We start from the raw sequence: 18,823 nt of genomic DNA on the forward strand, positions 1-18,823 counted from the left end.
CCAGAAGAAGGAACGATTTTCATTTTGTGCAATTAAAATGAAAAAAAAAAAAAAAGACTAATGCTGGAGTTTCAATGTTGAAAAGGTCTTCTTGACGTCATCGACAACTAACATAGCAATGCCCTTCCCCATCATTCCTAAATCAAAGGCCACACTTTGAATTTCAGGTGTAACAAGAGGTTTGGAAAGCCAAAGTTCAGACACTCCAAGAGGTGGTGGATTCGTCACATTCCCCGAGGAGTTCTTTCAATGCTTAATTAATGACTGTTAAGCTATACACCTCACTTCTAACTGAAATGGAGCTAGCTTCAGCCTCCAGCCATGGGATCTTGTTACGTGGAGCCTGGTAGATGAAAGAGTCTCTACTATAAAAACCTATGAAAAAAAATTCACTTGTTCCAGAATAAAAATGGGGTGAGTCATATCAAATTACAGGTTTATAGGTCACCAGAAGGTTTGTGGATAATTTATGCTGGTTGCTCGTAACAAACGCTGACACCACATTTAGAAAAGAACGATAGTTCTTCCTCTCGGTAATTAGGGAAGCCTGAAGGGTCTGAATACGATTACAGTTTCAAAAGGACTGTAATCCTTAAATTTGGAGAATTGTTTCCAGCACTGTGCTTTTGTTCAGAGGTTCTTTGGGGTTTCTTATCTTCTTTGCCAGGTGAGTCACTTCCAGTTAAAACTGCAGTTGTTGCGAAGAGCTCAAGGAGAGTAAACAAAAGTCAGAGGCTTGTTCTCCTCTCCCTGAAATCACAGCCTCCTGGTCGGAGTGCAGACACATTTGGAACATATTCACTCCTCACGCTTTGCACTGTACTGTCTTCCTGCAAATAATACATAATTACAGAGACGTAGCCCCAAGTGGAAAAGGAAAAGGCTGTTTACACAAGCTATCTACATACAGACAACACTACTTTTCACATGCCCGTTTTAGAGATACTTAAAAAGCTCAATTTTTTTGTTTGTTTCACTTGAGATCCCTCCCAGCATGCTAATAGCTGGCTTCTAAGTTGCTGCCTTGCAGATGTTTCCAAGAGCATTGTGTTTTTTTGTTATTATTGACTCTCCTCCAGTTTACAGATGTCTCTCTTGTACTGTGGTACTCCTTTTGTCAGGTCGTCATGCAAGGAAAAACAGTAATGAGGGGGACACCTTGCAACATGTGTGCTTTCATTTCCTCGTGCAAGGAAGAGGAAGAGGAAAAGGAAGGGGAAAGACAAAGGCCTGGGATGAGAATTCATGTTGCGGAGCACTGTGAAGATTTCCTGAGCCTGAAAGAAGATGTACCTGAGAGTCTACCTGCATCCTTCAGATGAGGCTAGGGATGAGCACACACCCCATGGGAGGAGACTTGGTTCTGGTCCTCCACCATCTCAGGAGCATCTCTCCAGTCTCCAGTGCAGCCCAAAGTCTGAACCTCAGGCAGGAAGTTCCCTCTGAACACCAGGAACCCTTCTGTGCTGTGCAGTGATGGAGCACTGCCACAGGCTGCCCAGAGGCTGTGGGGTCTCCTCCTTTAGGATCTCTCAGAGCCACCTGGACGTGGCCCTGGGCACCCTGCTCTGGGTGTCCCTGCTGGGGCAGAGGCTGGAGCATAGGGACCCAGAGGGCCCTGCCAGCCTCAGCTGTGCTGGGCTTCTGTGACTTAGGGGCTGAAGCCTTCCTGAAATGCAAATTCTCTCCTTGTTGGTGAGAATGTAAGTCTCACAGAGCCTCAGAGAGAAAACAGCCAAGCAGAGGTGTGGTTGCTCAGTAACAGAGGCGTCCTTGCCTTGGAAAGAGAGAATTGCCATGGAAAACTACGGTTTTGAGGATGCATATCCTCAGACATCTTATAGGTTATGTACTTCTGAAATGAGTATCTAATTAAATGCTAAAAATACCTTTTGGCTTAGCAAGTTTATCTATTTGGCATATTGCTTCTCTATTCAAGGACACTGTAAGAGAAATCCAGAGCACTTCCATGAGTGTGTGCCTGGGCAGGAGCAGGGAGTAAGGAGCATACCTTTGAAAAAAACACCAAGATTTACATTGGATATATCTGTGAAACTGCTGGCCATATTGTTGACAGCATCCATAATAGTGTCCATAAGACTCTGACTACTGCCTAGAGCTGCCTACAGCTGATATCTGACTTTCTCAGAATTCATGTCCTAGTATACACCGCATTTCTGGGATATGTCCTCAAGACAGAGGAAAGAAGTTATGACAACATACACTTTATATTAAATGCTATTTTTAAAGAGACTTATATAAGTTTTACCAGTTGAGTCTCCTCCAAGGGTGTTGGTGGCCAGAGTTTCTCATATTGGATCTCAGCTATTCTTCGAAGGCAGTTTGTGTGCTCCAAAGTTCCTAAGTTTACAGAGCCAACACTGGATATCCTAGGAGATTGGACTTCCCTGCAGTGCCCCTTAGCTTCTAGCTCAGCCTACATCACACAGGAGTTGCAGCTTGTTGTGACATAGGCGAAACACACGTGCATCAGGGCTTTTGGGAGCACCCGCTGGTAGCATCTTTCAAGATACCATATGTATGGTCATGTGAGGCAACAGAAACCATGTGGTTCTTATTTCTTCCTCTTCACTGCTCATATAAAGTGTACATGGTTTCACTTGGATCTGCAAAGACAGCAGGTGTCTGGGAAAGAGAATTAATCTTTTATAAACATTATCACAAGCATGACCTGCTGCCAGTCTTTGATGTGAAAAAAAGTTCTTGTTCAGAATGGGAAACTATCCTACTTATCCTTAAGCATAACATTTCTAACGAAGCCACCAAGACTGACATTCTGTGCCCATGAGAAAGTAGAAAATGTGTGACAGTCTGAGCCATTCGAAGCCAGCCAGATTTGAGAAGAAGGATGTAACAGCACTGCAGGGGCTCTGCAGTAGCGCCATGACAACTCTGTGGGGTAGCCCACTATGTGTACATCTAACAAAGTAGTGTTAGCTTTGGGTGGTGGACACTCAGGGAAGGTGGTGATAACCCCACCCGACTCTCCCATGTACTCAGATGTCTAGTAACCCTGCTGCTGTGGGATGGGAGGAGGCTCAGAATATGCAAAAATAGACAAATTGCCCCCGTAGAAAAACAGAACAGAGAGACACCAGCAAGGGGCACACGAAACATCTGAGGAATTACTCTCTTGGGAGAAGAAAACTTGAGATGACGCACTCCAGTCCAGTGTGTGTGTGTTTTTTTTTAAGGCTTTTAAATCACTCCCTCCCTTCCTGACCTTTTATGAACAGATCAGGGCCTTCTTTGAAAGCGCCATGAGAGGACACGTCTGTGCTTTCCTTTCTTCTGGCAGCCAGTAGTAGCAGGATGCTTCTCCCACTTCTCCTAAGTGGGATTTAATGTACCAATTAAAAGGAAAGATAATGCATTGAGTGGTGGTGTTTCAGAACAGATAACCTGCAATTTGGAAGCGATCTGCTGTTTAAGAACAGGGTATGCTTGTTCTACACTTGCCCACAAGTCACGTCAGGTAAATAAAGCTCTTGTCTCCTAGACAACCAGGACATCCACAACAGACCTTACCTGGCTTATCTAATTTCTTTGCTATTGTGTCTGTGCAATTAGTCACAGAAACAGACGTGCCAGGGGACGGCATCGTGACCCACTGAACATCTTTTTCCCAAAGAGGATGCAGGATTTTGAAAGGCTCAGCAGTGATTGAGTCACTGGCATTTGCTCTCAGTGCCGAAGTCAGCTCACATTCTCCATCAGAAACTCCTGTCCGATGTGATTGCAGGCTTCTACTTTTGGTTCTCAGAGGAAAAACGCAAACAGATTTACACATGTGTAGCTGGGATTATGACATGCTTCTTTGTGTGAAAGACAGCTTGTTTTGCCCTCTGATGAATAAGAGACTGCCCATATGTTCTCAGAAGAATCATAGAAGCATTTGGATTGGAATGGACCTTTAAAGACCGTCAGGTCCAACTCCCCTGTAATGAACAGGGACACCTACAGCTCCATCAGGTGCTCAGAGCCCCATCCCACCTGACCTTGGGTGTCCCCAGGGATGGGACATCCACCACATCTCTGGGCAACCTGTGCCAGTGCCTCACCACCCTTATTGTAAAGAACTTCTTCTTTATATCCAGCCTAAATCTCCTCTCTTTTAGTTTGAACTCATTTCCCCTTGTCCTATCGTGACCTTACACACCTTTTAGTTCCTCCTTGTACAAAGTTTATTCATTCCATAAAATGTCCTGCCAGGTGACAGAAGTGTAATCTGAAAGGAAGGATAATAGCATCCCTTTAGGTATGTGATAACCCACAGGTAGAGGTGAGCTACACCGGGTGCCGTGGTGCTGAGGAAAACTCCCTCATGGATCAGTACAGAAAGTGTAAGTGCAGGTTAAAGGTCTCAAGATCAGAATCAATGAGCAGCGAAAAAACACGTTGTTTAGGTTATCATCATACACCACTAGAATAGGGGGACAAATCAGGTGCGGGGGGGTGATGGGGAGGGGCTGAACCAAGCTTTCTCTGGCGCTGCTTGGGCTGGATATGTGCTCACGTAGACACGGCAGCGTGGGTGTGGGCACGGAAGGGAGAGCAGACAGGCTGCTCGTGGGATAGAGTTCCCATGCAAATAAAGTAAATACTGCTCTGCTCCCCGCTGCGTTCTCAGTGACCCAGACATGGCTTCTGCCACATCCCTTGGGAGCTGTGCTTCCAGCCCACAAGATGTTACAGAGGGCATTCAGTATATGCTTTGCTTTGTTCGGTTTAATCTAATCGCTTTTGGCCATAAAAACCACACTAAACAATCCCTCTTCCTCACTGAAGTTTACACCCACCAAATACTTGTAGATGGTTATCGTGTTTCCTTTAGTCATTGTTTAGCTAGGAAGTACACGTCTAATCCAACTTCTGCTGGTGTAACACTGGACATGGGAGGAATAAGGCCCGCCTCATGGAGAACATAAGGCGAGCTGCTTCAGCATAAAGCTTTTTAAGAACTTCCCTCTGGCAAGTAATTCACAGCTGGCCTCAAAGGAGGCATTACTAGCCAGGAGGAGGGCAAGGCAAGAGATGCTAAAAGATGATCTGATTTAGGGCTTTGTCAATCAGGCCTTAGTGGTTGGGATGATACGAGATAGACTCGTGTATTCCCCAAGCTGAAATCTCTTGAGCCCAAACCACTACTGGCAGTGAATTAACCATCTGCTAACCGTGGTGAGGCACTGCCTGGAAGAGTGCAAGCTGGACCAGGCCAAAACCATATCAAAGACTGCATCCGTAATCTGCGGTGCAAATGAGCATGGACACCTCTCAGGCTCATACCCTGACTGCTTTCTGTTCACTGGTGCACACACACAGCCAGAGCAGCCTCTGCTTGGCTTGACAAGCAGAGGGCTCACAGGAGACCTGTGGTGGACACAACACCTGGCCCAGCTCTGTGGGCCCTTTGGACTGCAGGGACTGGAGTTTGGAGCACTGGACAAGGCACAGAGGATCATGATCTGGAGGACAGTCTGCCTGCAACTACTGAACCCATGTATCCACAGAGCAACGTGTCAGTTGAGTTTCTTGTCATGTTCTCACCGCACAGCCTTTTTCTTTCTCTTTCTCTTTTCTTTTACTTTTTTCCCCCCTTTTTGTTTCAGATATTTTGCAAATCCCTGGCAGATCCTGAAGTATTTCCAAGGATCAAACACTTATATTTACTCCCTTAGTCCCTATAAATCCAGGCTGTTTATTGCACATGACTTCATATTTGTCTCAAATGGCTCCGTGTTTGTCTGGATACATAAATACTCCTCTCCCTCTGTGCTCCCTAATAGTTTCCCCAAACATTTTCCTGACTTGTATTTTTTGGGCATGACTGTGTTAGGGCTAGAAATAAAGAGGAATACTTTGCTCTGACTACAGATGTACTGGCTCACCCAGAACTAATTTTGGCAGGAGTCTACCAACATGAGATGTCTGAGCCAGCGTTTTTCATGCTGTCTGCTGATTTTTCTCCAGGGTTTCATTTTCCTAAGCAGAGTGCTGAATGTGTTCGCCCTGCCCTGAGAGCATACACAGATTAACGGGAGGGAGGGGAGAGGGAAGGTGCCACCCTGCGCTGCACAAGTTCTTTTATTGAAGAGCCTGGAAGAGCTTATCTTTCATGTATTTTTATGCATTTATATATATAATGTATATCCTTTAATTCAGACAAATGTTCCTAGAAACTTTTGAGGCGCTCGTCTTGTTCATAACCAAGTTGGGCATACTGGAGAGCTCCTAATAATGTAAATCCATTCGTCTTAAATGATAAAAGCAGAAAATTGTGAGACAGAAATGAAAAAGAAGCTGGCTATTAGAGGTTAGCTCTATATTTAGCACCTTGGACTCAAAAGCACCATATAATCGTGGAAATTAGAAACAGACCAGAGCATCCATGCCATACAAATGCAAGAGATAATGCAGAAGTCAAGACACACTGTTTTTCTTTTCTTTTCTTTTTTGCAGAAACCCAAACACCTTAAACAAAGAGGAAACTGGAACTGGGGCCAGTAAACAGCATGTCCAAAAGGAAGAGAGTCCTGGGAGGCAAGGAAAATCAAAGGTGATGTGCTAAGATATATATGCAGGGAGGGACAACTAGCACAAAGCAGCATTGCTTACTGCTTTGGCTCCAAGGCTTATGGCGAATAAGTAATATGTTATTAATAACTCACAATAACTAGTCTGTTATCATCACTTGTATCAAACAATGCTAAGGAAGGAACTGTTCGGATTAAAAGCACAATATTCTTTAATTACAATAATAATTTGGGGACACCCTGCCTCTCTTACATAATATAACATCCACAGTAGTCTAAGAAACTCATGTAAACTCACCAGATGATCCTACTTAGCCATATGTCAACAAACTTACATGTAGCATGGTAACATCTGGTGTAGATGTGGTACTGAGGGACATGGTTTGGTGGGCAATATTGGCAATGGGTGGATGGTTGGACAAGATGATCTTAGAGGTCTTTTTCAACCGTAATGATTCGATGATCTACAGAGCCTCAGCCATGCAAGCTCTGATGAAATCTCCTCTGAGTCTGTGTCCCATACAGATGGGGCCTCATTGCTCTTGCCTGTAGCCATGAGCTTTCCCTCTACATCCATTCAGTAACTGGTGAGCCGAACAAATCCACTGGCTGGAAGTTTCTCTATTGAACACGCCCTTGATACATCTCCCGAGGGTTTGGTTTTACACGCAGCACAAGGGAGAATGACTGAAATCTCTTGCCCATCATGTTGTTCGCTTTCTAACTGCTGTAGTCTTTATCTCAGGTATCTCTACTGGCCATAACCACTGTGGTGATATCTACAGAGAGGAATTATGTCCAAGATAATCACAGCAGCCAACATTATTTAAAATGGGCATATTTTTTAGAGTTTTAAATCATCAAAGAGCCATGGATTATGTTTTTGAGTTTTTCTAAGCAGAATGAATTCCTCCTTTTCACTGGGGATGTTTTATTCCTCTGTCTCTAATAATACTCTTTGCTAAGGAGAAGCACAATCCTCTCTCTCTCCCCTCCCTACTCCTCTTCTGAAAGTTTGTCCCAATAACTACCACAGCAGTAAAATTGAGTGTGCACCAGTTAAACGTGCATAGGAAGAAACTTCTGAGCTTGCACATGAAATTTTATTCATTGAGCATACTAAAAGCCTGAGCATGTGGAGGAGAGAAGAAAAATAGTTTCTGAGTGGCTGTGCTGGGTCTCTACACTCATGTGCTTGAACTCCAGGATGATCATTCAGTTTAGCTGCACATTGTACTTTGCAAAGCTTTGGTTTAATTACAAAGTTTTAAGCTTAGAACATTTGGGGCCATTTAATGTTTGAGTCCAGAATGGACAAGGAACATGAGATGACCAGCTACTATTTAAAGCAGGAAGAAAAAAAAAAAAGCAAACAAGAGGGCAAATGAGTGGAGTTTGTAAAGTCCCGGGAGGCAAGCAAACTACTGGGGGAATAACAATGGCAACTGCTGATGGTTTGGGGTCCTGGACTGCAAATTTCTTTTCTGTATAGAGAGGATTCTTAGAGGCCGAGCTTCATGGGTGACTCAGGGTAGATTTCTTAGCCCCAGGCCTACATGAAAATAAGCCCACATCTGGCTTGCTCTGTAGTAATACATATGGATGTCCATATAATTACAGCCTGTTGTAGTGGGGGGAAAAAAAAAAAAAAAAAGGCACCTTAATTACACCAGTCTGTACACACCTGTAACACTGTGCCTGGCACTACTTCAGTCTGCATTGATCATCTTTCCCTGGCTGGCATGCAGTATCTTCAGCACACAGGTGCGTGTAATAAAAAGGCAACCATTTAGACTGTTCACAATTTTTTTTTTCATGTAAAGTTTATTTACTTCAATCAATTCCATCATTCTTTCCCTGGCACCAATTGCATCCTCCCTGATATTGCCTGATGTCAGTCCTGGAGCTACCATCTGATAGGGATCCAATGTGAGCACAACTCTGACAGAGGGAAAACTCATTGAGGCCATAAGGATGTTTCAGTAAGCTGGTTCTCTTATGTCTTACTCAACAACAACCCTAACACTAACATTACTCTCTGGTTTAGTCTGGAACTAAGATGCCCATCTCTTGCCCAGACCCCAAACTTCCTCTCAGCATAGACCTCTTGGCAGCACTAGCTTTCTGTTGAACTTCCAATTCCAGCCCCACTTTAACCACACCCCCTGGAGATCTCAAATGCGCAACCATAACCCTAACAGTGCTTTGCAGATGAAGAGTGGACTGAGATCTCCACAGTGAGCCCACACCACAGACTCAATCCCACACCAGATCTCTTGGAAGCCCTGACTTTTCTTTGGACAACCAATTCCAGCCCCACTACAACCACATCTCTAGATGATCTCTCTTCTCTAGCCCTGCTCAGGCTGAGATGAAGATCCAACCTCTGATTTGCACCACAGACTTTCTCTCAGCAGAGATCTATTGGATGTCTTAATTTTCCTTTGGACAACGAACCCCAGTCCCACTGCAACTGAACCTTGATTGCTCAATCCTAACCCTAACCCTACTTTGCCACTCAGGCTCAAATTAAGATTCCCGCCCCTGCCCTAAACCACAAACCTCTCAGCACAGTTCTCTCAGCTGCCCTAACTTTCCCTTGGGCTCCCAATTCCAGCCTCACTCCAATAGCAGCTCTAGGCCCTCTTTCTTGCTCAATCCGAACACTGTGGCTTGGGCTTGAACTAGAATACAAAATACAAACTTCTCAGTGCAGATCTCCTGCCTTCCCTACCTTTCCTTTGGACACTCAGTTCCAGCCCCGCTCCAGCTACACCTCTACACTCTTTCTTGCTCAGCTCTAACACTAACCCGACTCTCCTGCGCAGGCTGGGAGAAAGATCCCTACCAATGGCTGACACCACAGTCTTCTCTTAGCACAGATCTCTTAGCTTCTCAAACTTTCCTTTGGATAGCCAATTCTACCTCTACTCCAAGCACTCCTCTTGGAGATCTCTCTCACACAACTCTTCCCTTAACCCTTTCTGTTCTACTCCCTATCACCACTTTTCATCATTTACTTGAAACCAAAGGCTAAAGCCTCAGTAAGTTTATGAGGCATCTGTTTGTTAATAGTCTGGGTTTTGATTTAACATGGACACTAAGCTGCCTTTTAACTTGTGTTGTTTCTGCCCAGCAGTACTGTCCCTAATTAAAACTTGCTAATTATATTAGCTACCTCTCAGCTGTTGCATGAGCAGCAGCCAGGAAAGGGATAGTAACAGAAGTGATGACCTAGAAGGAAGACTCTCTAAGCGCGTTGTCAAACATAATCATGCCTTGCCCATGCAAACAGACTAAGCAGCCCTTGGGGTTTTTTACTTCCATTTTGTAATCATGGACAGACTCTCTCAATCATCTAACAGAAACTACATCAGGAGCTGCTATAAATTCACAACATAAGATCAAACAAATTCCTCCTCGATAGCTGCCTACATGCTTGAGGCAGGACCTGCAGGTGCTGGGCAGGAGAGGAGGTGCACGGTTCAGTAGATGAATCTCATGCACCACTTCAGGCCACAGCTGTCTTTCATCTGGCCTGTCTGAAATTTGTGGATGAGCTTGGAGTCAACAGATGCTAGTGCAGTTATTTCAAAGCCTGCCTATTGACACAGTATGCAGTATGCACCCATGGAATCCAGCTGAGCAGTACTTCTTCTGGACCAATAGGAACCCTGACCCTTCAGAACACCCATATGAGTCAGATTGGTTGGATGGTGCATGCTCTGAACTCACACTTGCTGCTACCAACCCTGCGGCCACCTAAGTGCCACCAAACTAAGCAGCCGTTAGAAGTCCTGATTGAAGCTAACAGGTTTTGGCTGCCCTGTCAGCACTGCAAGGCTACATGGCAGAAATGCTGTTGGTCAAAGACATGGCATGAGGTTTGACCAGTTCTTGTTGCAATGTTTTCCTGCCATTTGAAAGCAGAGACTTGATCTTCTGCCTCCCTTATGCCAGTAATTGGTGCAAGTCTGCAGAGTCAGTGTCTCTCCCCATACCACCAGCAAGTAAGGCATTTAGAGAAGGAGAGAAAAAAAATGTTCCCATGTCACAAGTTTCCTGCTAACAGAGGGGCTGGTACTTCCTCCTGTGATGTGCTACCAAGTCCCGCCATGGGGCAGGCAGAGATGAATGCTTCATGTCCCAGGCAGGAGCCCATAATGGGAAGTTGCCAAGTCAGTTGACAGGGCTGAAAACTGCTGTTCTCAGGCTTGGCAGCAGAGAGAGGCATCTGCTTTAACAGCAGCAAGTGTCTTTATATTTTCAGGTCAACAATGCCCAAACCATACTTGTTCCACTTGCATTTCATTGTGGCCCATTCAGCAGCCTCATGGGTGTGCTTCCAGGCCCATCCACAGACACACACTCCTTCTGCCATGGCCCTGATCTGGTCAGGAACCAACCACAGCCCAGCAGCCATATCACTCAGCAGCATACTGGCACCCATCCTGGAAACAATGCCTGCTGTTGCTAATGAGCTCCAACATACCTCTCTGCACAACCACACCTGGGCTGGGTTTGAGGTGCCCTTAGGTGACACAGCAGGTAAATGAAGAAGTAGTACTAAGGTCATAAAAGCTTGGCTTCCAAAGTGTGCTGAGTTATCCATTGGCCTTTGTCTCCCATTTCCCAGACCTGTAAAAGCAGAGAACTCAGAGGCACGGCAAAGACACCCTTATAATAATGCTGGCAGATAATCACTGCTGCAAAACAACACTAACCCAGGCTCAGTACAGCTGTAGGCAAAGGAGTCCTTTGGCTCTTGATTACTTGGTCACATTTTCCCCTGTTATCATAGAATCATAAAATGGCCTGGGTTGAAAAGGACCACAATGATCATCAAGTTTCAACTCCCCTGCTATGTGCAGGGTCACCAACCAGCAGACCAGGCTGCCCAGAGCCACATCCAGCCTGGCCTTGAATGCCTCCAGGGATGGGGCATCCACAGCCTCCTTGGGCAACCTGTTCCAGTGTGTCACCACCCTCTGGGTGAAAAACTTGCTCCTAATATCTAACCTAAACCTCCCCTGTCTCAGTTTAAGACCATTCCCCCTTGTCCTATCACTATCCACCCCCGTAAACATCTGTTCCCCTTCCTGTTTATATACTCCCTTCAAGTACTGGAAGGCCACAATGAGGTCTCCCCGGAGCCTTCTCTTCTCCAAGCTAAACAAGCCCAGTTCCCTCAACCTTTTCTCACAGGAGAGGTACTCCAGCCCCCTGATCATCTTAGTGGCCTCTGGAGTGGTCCTCTGGACCCACTCTAAGAGCCCCATGTCCTTCCTGTACTGGGGGCCCCAGGCCTGGGCGCAGTACTCCAGATGGGGCCTCACAAGAGCCGAGTAGAGGGGGATAATCACCTCCCTCTCCCTGCTGGCCACCCCTTTTTTAGTGCAGCCCAGAACACAGTTGGCCTTCCGGGCTGTAAGCACACACTGCTGGCTCATGTCCAGCTCTTGGGAACTCGGGATGGCAATAAACACTCATTTTTTTGTGTGTGACTGATCATTGCTTTCCAGGGACAGAGCACCTCACCCAGCAATTGTGTGAACCATCCTCTGAGGGATGCAATAACTCTGTGTGCTCTGACTCATCACCAGAGCATGTTTATCCTATGCAAGGTACTGGCATAGACACAGACCTGAGGATCCTTGGCTGTGGGGCTGCTTGGGTGAAGTCCAGAATGCCATTATTTCATGACCAAAAGTTCTCCAACTTCCCTGCAGATTCTTAAGGAGATGGAAAAGAACAGAAACAATCCATGATCTCTAAACAACAGTACTGAGTTTATGGAAATGAACAAAAGGAATAAAAGTAGCTAGAGCTGTTAAAAATGTTCAACCGAATAATTTCACTATCCACAAAATTAAGAGCTTATCAAATGTTTGCTGACATACTGAAGACATTGTAATGAATAGTGACTGTGCAGTTATTTGGAATTGTTTCATAGTTGGTCATGAATTGGTAATGTAGATCAGTTTTGATATAAGCAAAAAGTGTGAGTCTCAATAGATTCCTTTTACTTAAAAAGTGCCTCTACTTGCTGAAGGAATAACTGGCAAAAGTATCAATTTTCTACATTTCATATCACAAGACTGAAGACTAGGATTCTGTATATGTTCACATTGCATTGATAAGCCCATCCATAAGTGGGAGACCTCATTGTGGCTTTCCAGTACTTGAAGGGAGCATAAAAACAGGAGGGGGAACAGTTGTTTACGAGGGTGGATAGTGATAGGACAAGGGGGAATGGTCTTAAACTGAGACAGGGGAGGTTTAGGTTAGATACTAGGAGGAAGTTTTTCACCCAGAGGGTGGTGACGCACTGGAACGGGTTGCCCAAGGAGGCTGTGGATGCCCCATCCCTGGAGGCATTCAAGGCCAGGCTGGATGTGGCTCTGGGCAGCCTGGTCTGCTGGTTGGTGACCCTGCACATAGCAGGGGGGTTGAAACTTGATGATCACTGTGGTCCTTTTCAACCCAGACCATTTTATGATTCTATGAGTGCTTTACATCTGCAGCTGTATACTAAATGTATAGAAAAAAATAATGTTGGACCGTCTACAGGTAAAAATAAAATAAAACAAACAAACACCACCAGATGCAAGAGCATGCAAATCAGGGGAAAGCCAGACTGGCAGAAGGGAAGGGAAAATTTGCTTATTAGCTCCTGTCAAGTACTGATGGATACGGTCCTCTCTGAGCTGAGCAGTTCCAGCTCTTCCAGCCCCTCCTCACACCACATGCTCCAGTCCACCATCTCTGTGTCTTCACTCACTGCAGTATCTCCAGGTCTCTCTTGTACTGGGGAACCCAGCACTCCAGAGAAGCCTCACCAGTGCTGAGCAGAGAGGAGGGATCCTCTCCCTTGGCATGATGGTGATGCTCTGCCTAATGCAGCCCAGGAGGCCGTTGGCCTCTTTGCCACATCGCTGGCCCATGGTGAACTCCCAGAGCCATCTGGACGTGGCCCTGGGCACCCTGCTCTGGGTGTCCCTGTTGGGGAAGGGGCAGGTGGGCCCAGGGGGCCCTACCAGCCTCAGCTGCTCTGTCAGTCTGTGAAATCATCTCCTCTCATTCACAATCCCTCCCTTCCCTTTGCAAGCCTTCCTCCCTCCACCTCCGCCAGCCCTGCAGCCTGCCGCCTGTGCCAGCTATGCAGATGGCTCCATGTGAATCCCCCCCTTGAAGCCGTGATCCGGTTTCCTGCCCCTGGGAAGATCAACCAAGCAGAGGGGAGGCCAGGGCACAGGTCTCTCCCTCTGCCACCTCAGGGCTCCCTGGGGCACAGGACAGGACTTTGGAGGAAGCACGAGGATGTGAGGAGACCCTTGTGTCAGATGGGCATTCCTATGTGTACCTGCTCAGGAGAGCCTGCAAAATCCCCCCAGAGAGCACAGGCTCAGCTCAGTGATGCAGCCCGGAGAAACGTAATGCTGTAAATTGCTGCACTAATTAAAAATGACTTTAGGGGAATATAGGTCAACAGGACATAATCTGTCTTCCAGTTTGGCCAGGATACAGAAGTTCCCACCTCCAGCAAACGCTGCCACAAGAGGCACAGGGACTGCGGCAGCTGAAACCCGGGGTTACACCGCATCCAAGAAGGGCAGGAGCAGTGCAAGCAGCCGAGCAGGAGCCAGCATCTCGCCCACCTCCTGTGCCTTCTCCCCAGCAGACAGGGCGCCTTTCTTGTCTGCCACTCGCTGTTCCCGGCACGAGCTGATGAGGCGCCTTGTTCTCCCCCAGTTGGTACAAAATAGGCGGCCGTCTTCCAGGAAAGGCACAAATCTCCTTTGACAAGCAGTGATATTAACAGGGATTAGGGAATGCAGGAGCCACCGCAATAATCGTCCAAAGGGTGCGGCCTGGGCTGCCCGGCCTGGAAGCTCTTTAATCACAGCCAGAGGTTACGTGGAGGAAGGGGCTGCGCTTTCAAACCACTTACTTTGAAAAGAACACCAGGAAAACTTGCTGGCAATTTGCATGCAGAATGAGAAGTGATGGACTGTTAACCCTTTGGTAGTGGCTGCTGCTTGAGCACCACTGCGCCTGGAGTGCGGGCACACGTTTGTGGCTCTGGATGTGGAAGTTACAATCTCCTGGAGCCATGCCTGTGTTGACATAGCTACAAGATCTTATGCAAAGAGGTGAAAAAAAGGGAAAGGCTGAGCTCTTGTGAGGAGTGCAGTCATTTCTCTGACTGCCACATAATGGCAGCCCAGGTGCCATTTTGCTCCAGCACCATTGGTCTCAGCACGAGGTATAAGAACCCACCCGGGAAGCTGAGGGAACATTCAGTGAGCTCTGAAGCTCTCTTCACCACAACAGTGCTGCTGCAGTCACCACAACTGACCTGGTGTACACGTGTGGGTGTGTGCATGTGTGACAGCAATCCTCTGGGCCTCCCAAATGCCACCCATCGATGTGATATGCTGAGCTATGGAAACAGCAACACACAACACCATGCTCTGACTCTTGTCTTTGTGTGAAGCTGGTTACACCCAGCCCTTGGTTCTAGGCAGTTTCAAGTGAAGGTTCTCTTCCTCGTTTATTTTCAAACAGAAAGGAGGAGAGGGAAAGGACACATGGACAAAAGGATGATGATTCAAAGCACCCATCAGCCTCAGCCAGCTCAGATCACTAGGTGCCTGCTACCCCGTATCAACGGTATGCAGCCAGCCCTCAAGTCCATGTGTAAATAATCACAACCACTGAGCTCCTCATGGGTCCTAGCGAGAAAAATTGCCTTTGTGAAACTGCCACAGGATGTGCCTTATTCTCTGGTCTGTATTCATTATTCCCTTGTTTAAAAATTTCATTTATGCAGTCAGGAACAATGCCGTGAGATCTAGGCCAACAACTGCACATTCAAACTAACTGGGAAGAAAAGCCAAAGCAAATAGTCCTGGGTTCTGCAGCACACAGCACACACTGGATAATTACCCACCCAAAATATTCAGAGAAAAACAAGTACAGTATTGACACACACACACACACACAAAAAAAGTCAAGATTGGTCCACAAATAATTTAGCAGCCAAATCTTGAACTAACAAATTATGAGTTTCAATGAAGCACTCGCAGGGCTCCATTCAGCATCGCAGGAGCTGTGGGATTGTCCCCATTGTTGATGCCCGCTGGAGGACTGCTGGGTGCCAGAGCAGAACACCCTGCCTGCAGGCGTTTGGGAGGTGCTGTGTCCCTTTCAGCACAGTCTGAAGTCTGAAAAGCGTCAAAATTCCGGTGCTGTGAACAGCAGCTGCCCCTAAAGCTCTGAACCATCACCCTGAGAGGCAGCTCCTGAGCCTGTGCCAACCCTGTAGTGCTGGACCTGCTCCCGTATGCGTGTGGACTCACTTCCTTCACTGCAGTACATTTGGTCCCTCCTTGGCATGCTAATATAAGTAAGGTCACTTGCACAAACACACCCTGTTTATCTTCCTCGCTGCAACCAGCTCTCACCCTCTCCAAATATGATTGCTATGTCCTCGCTTGCACGGAATCATAGAATCGCTAAGGTTGGAAAAGACCTCTCAGATCATCTAATCCAACCATCAGCCCATCCCCACCATGCCCACTAACCACGTCCCCCAGTGCCACATCCACACGGTTCCTGAACACCTCCAGGGACGGTGACTCCACCACCTCCCTGCACAGCTTGTACCAATGCACCACCACTCTTCCTGAGAAGAAATGTTTCCTAATATCCAACCTGAACCTCACTCTGGAATGTCCTGTTTCAGTGTCCCTGTCTGATTCTCACCCTCCTCCTGGGCTGAGCAGCACTGACCCTGCCTTGCAATGAGATGAATCCCCAGAGGTGGACCTGCAGTTGGTGAGAAATTAGATGTCATGATGAAAATGGAAGGCTTAGGAGAGAGCAGGGGTCAAACGGATTATTCTCCTCATGTTGCTTTCAGGTTTTCTGTTCAGAAAATCCCCTTCCAGGTATCAGCAAGGCAAGTCAGAGGTGGTGAAGGCAGTTTCCACTCAGGTCAGTGCTTCCCAGCTCCTCCCTCTCTGCCTCCTACGGGCCTGCACCAGAAAAAACCTGCCTGTCATTTTGTGTGGATTACTCCACAGCAGCTTGCCATTTGAAATCACACCGGCATAGTTCAAACAAGCGAGGTTAGATGTGCTCCTGCGTGGACTCTGGGCACTGGTTCTAAATAATGTGGCCCAAACAACTCTATCACGTGAGGAGATGCAGCTGTTTCTGGGTTACCTTCAAGAAAACAGAGGTGCAGAGGGGTTAACCAGGAACAGAATCTGGGCCCTGACTTCCAGAGTCCCAGGATTTAAAATAATATATTAGCCTAATAATGGAAAAACTGATTTTAAAAAATAAAATAACATAAAATAAAATAAAATAAAATCAATCTTATTATTTCAGTGCATCCCAGCATTAAGATCTCAGCATCCCAATACATAATTTTCATTGCTTATTATTCCATTTTCAAACAGTCTCCCTTGCACTGAAAATATGTTATTGCTACAGAAGAAAATCTATTGCCTACAATAAAATAAAATAATAAAAAAAAAGGAAAAGACTTTTATAGTATTTTTTAATTAAATTCTCCCATGAAATCTCAGATAGCTGTGCCAAAGCCACTGCTGTTGTTACAAGTGGAAGTTGCCACTACACAGACATGAGTCTGCCTGGTCTCTGAAGCGGTTGGTCTGCTCAGTGAAAAGAAGCATATCTAATAGAGCACCGTGTTGATTTGTAATTAGCACACAAGAAGATCTGATCAGGCATCCTGTAGCAAAGAGAAAGGAGAATAAAAACTGACGTGACAGCAGAAGATCATTTTTCCTGAGGCAGACATTAATCTAATACTGAGCATCAATCAGGGGCTACTAACTGGCCAGATCTGCACTCATAATATTTACACTGATATTATTGAAGGCATCTTTCAGCTCAGCTTAACTCTTTTAACAGACCTAGGAGGTGCAGATTTTGTTTTATCTACAAACCATCTGGTGAGGGATATGTCATGAAGAGGCTTTGTTTGCTTATTTTGCTTTTACAATGCTCCATTGGTCTCTGCTTCACTCTAATACGCAAAATAGAACTTCCTTGCTGTCTGACATGACTCTGTTTCTCAATTTTTCTCTTTTATCAGCCGTTTTCAACTCAAGTAGTTCATGGTGACTCCTGTCGGGTAGCATCTTTCACAGAGCTGCAACCTGACTGACCACTGAGGGAGCCCCAGTGGCTTTGAAATATGGCAATATGGACCAGGATTCGTATGTCTCTACTAAGGATCTCTGGAGGAGAGAAGTAGCAGAGCTATGATACAAGACCTTATCCAGACCAACCTTCTTGAGCCACTTACATGGCAGATAGAATTTACTGCCTAAATGGCCAGACCCAGAGGGTAGTGAACAGCAGTGCAACGTCCACATGTTCAAATTTGAATAAGGCAGCTAGCTTCCCATCTCCCAGTAACCCAGCTGAGGGCTGTTTTAGTGCAGACTCCTTTGAATGTCCACACAGGGAATGACAGATCACAGTACTTCATCCTACAGTAATAGGAGGAAAAACAACAGATCAAAGGTGTCCTCCTTAATCTGTTTTGATATGTGCTCCCCTATCTCAGTTCATAAGGCGTGCTTTGTGTACATAGCTGGAGGGTGATGCCCAGCATTTGTGCCTTTATTGTCTAGGAGACTTAGTCTCCAGACTGAGTTTAGTCCAACGCACCATCCACCCTATTTCCTATGTGCCTATGAGATCTTTTTTGTACACGCTAGGTTATAAAGCAGAGCTTACACAGCTTATTTCTATTATTGTTTGCTAAACGCTGAGAACATCTTTGGCATAAAACAACACCCAGCATGAAGACGTATCAAGCTCTGAAGCCATTCTTCATGTGAAATACACCCAAAATGGCTATTCTGGCTCAAAAGCAGAACGAGGAGTTTGAAAACCACTTCCCTTCTATGGCGTTCTAAGCAGATCCATGGCATTTCTGGAAAAGCTGCTTAAAAACCATTTGTAGACAATTGTGCTGCAGTCATCTCAAAAGCTTTCCTTTTTGCCTATGCCCAACCAGTTTTACAGTGCAAAATACACATTTCAGCAGGTTTAAGGTTGTTGATAAAAGATTTTTGAGTGCAATTTCAGAAAAAAAATACTAATGAGAAAGCATCGCTGTTGTATAAGTAGATAGTTACAGTAATGTTGGTTGCTCATGAAGAAACCCTCTTCGTAATAAAGCTTTTAATCTAATTTTTCTGTTTTCTTGTGTTATTATTCTC

At 45.9% G+C, this 18,823-nt stretch overlaps 1 long non-coding RNA gene across 1 annotated transcript; it reads left to right on the forward strand.

Moving 5' to 3' along the window:
- Nucleotides 1-4,964: 4,964 nt before the first annotated feature.
- On the forward strand, nt 4,965-17,366 carry LOC121109056. Its single transcript, XR_005843790.2, has 3 exons — nt 4,965-5,539; nt 6,481-6,577; nt 16,303-17,366. It is a non-coding gene; the product is annotated as an uncharacterized LOC121109056 (long non-coding RNA).
- The last annotated feature ends 1,457 nt before the right edge of the window (nt 17,367-18,823 follow it).

The sequence above is a fragment of the Gallus gallus genome, chromosome 1 (assembly GCF_016699485.2).
Source record: "Gallus gallus isolate bGalGal1 chromosome 1, bGalGal1.mat.broiler.GRCg7b, whole genome shotgun sequence".
NCBI classification, from domain to species: Eukaryota; Metazoa; Chordata; class Aves; order Galliformes; family Phasianidae; genus Gallus; species Gallus gallus.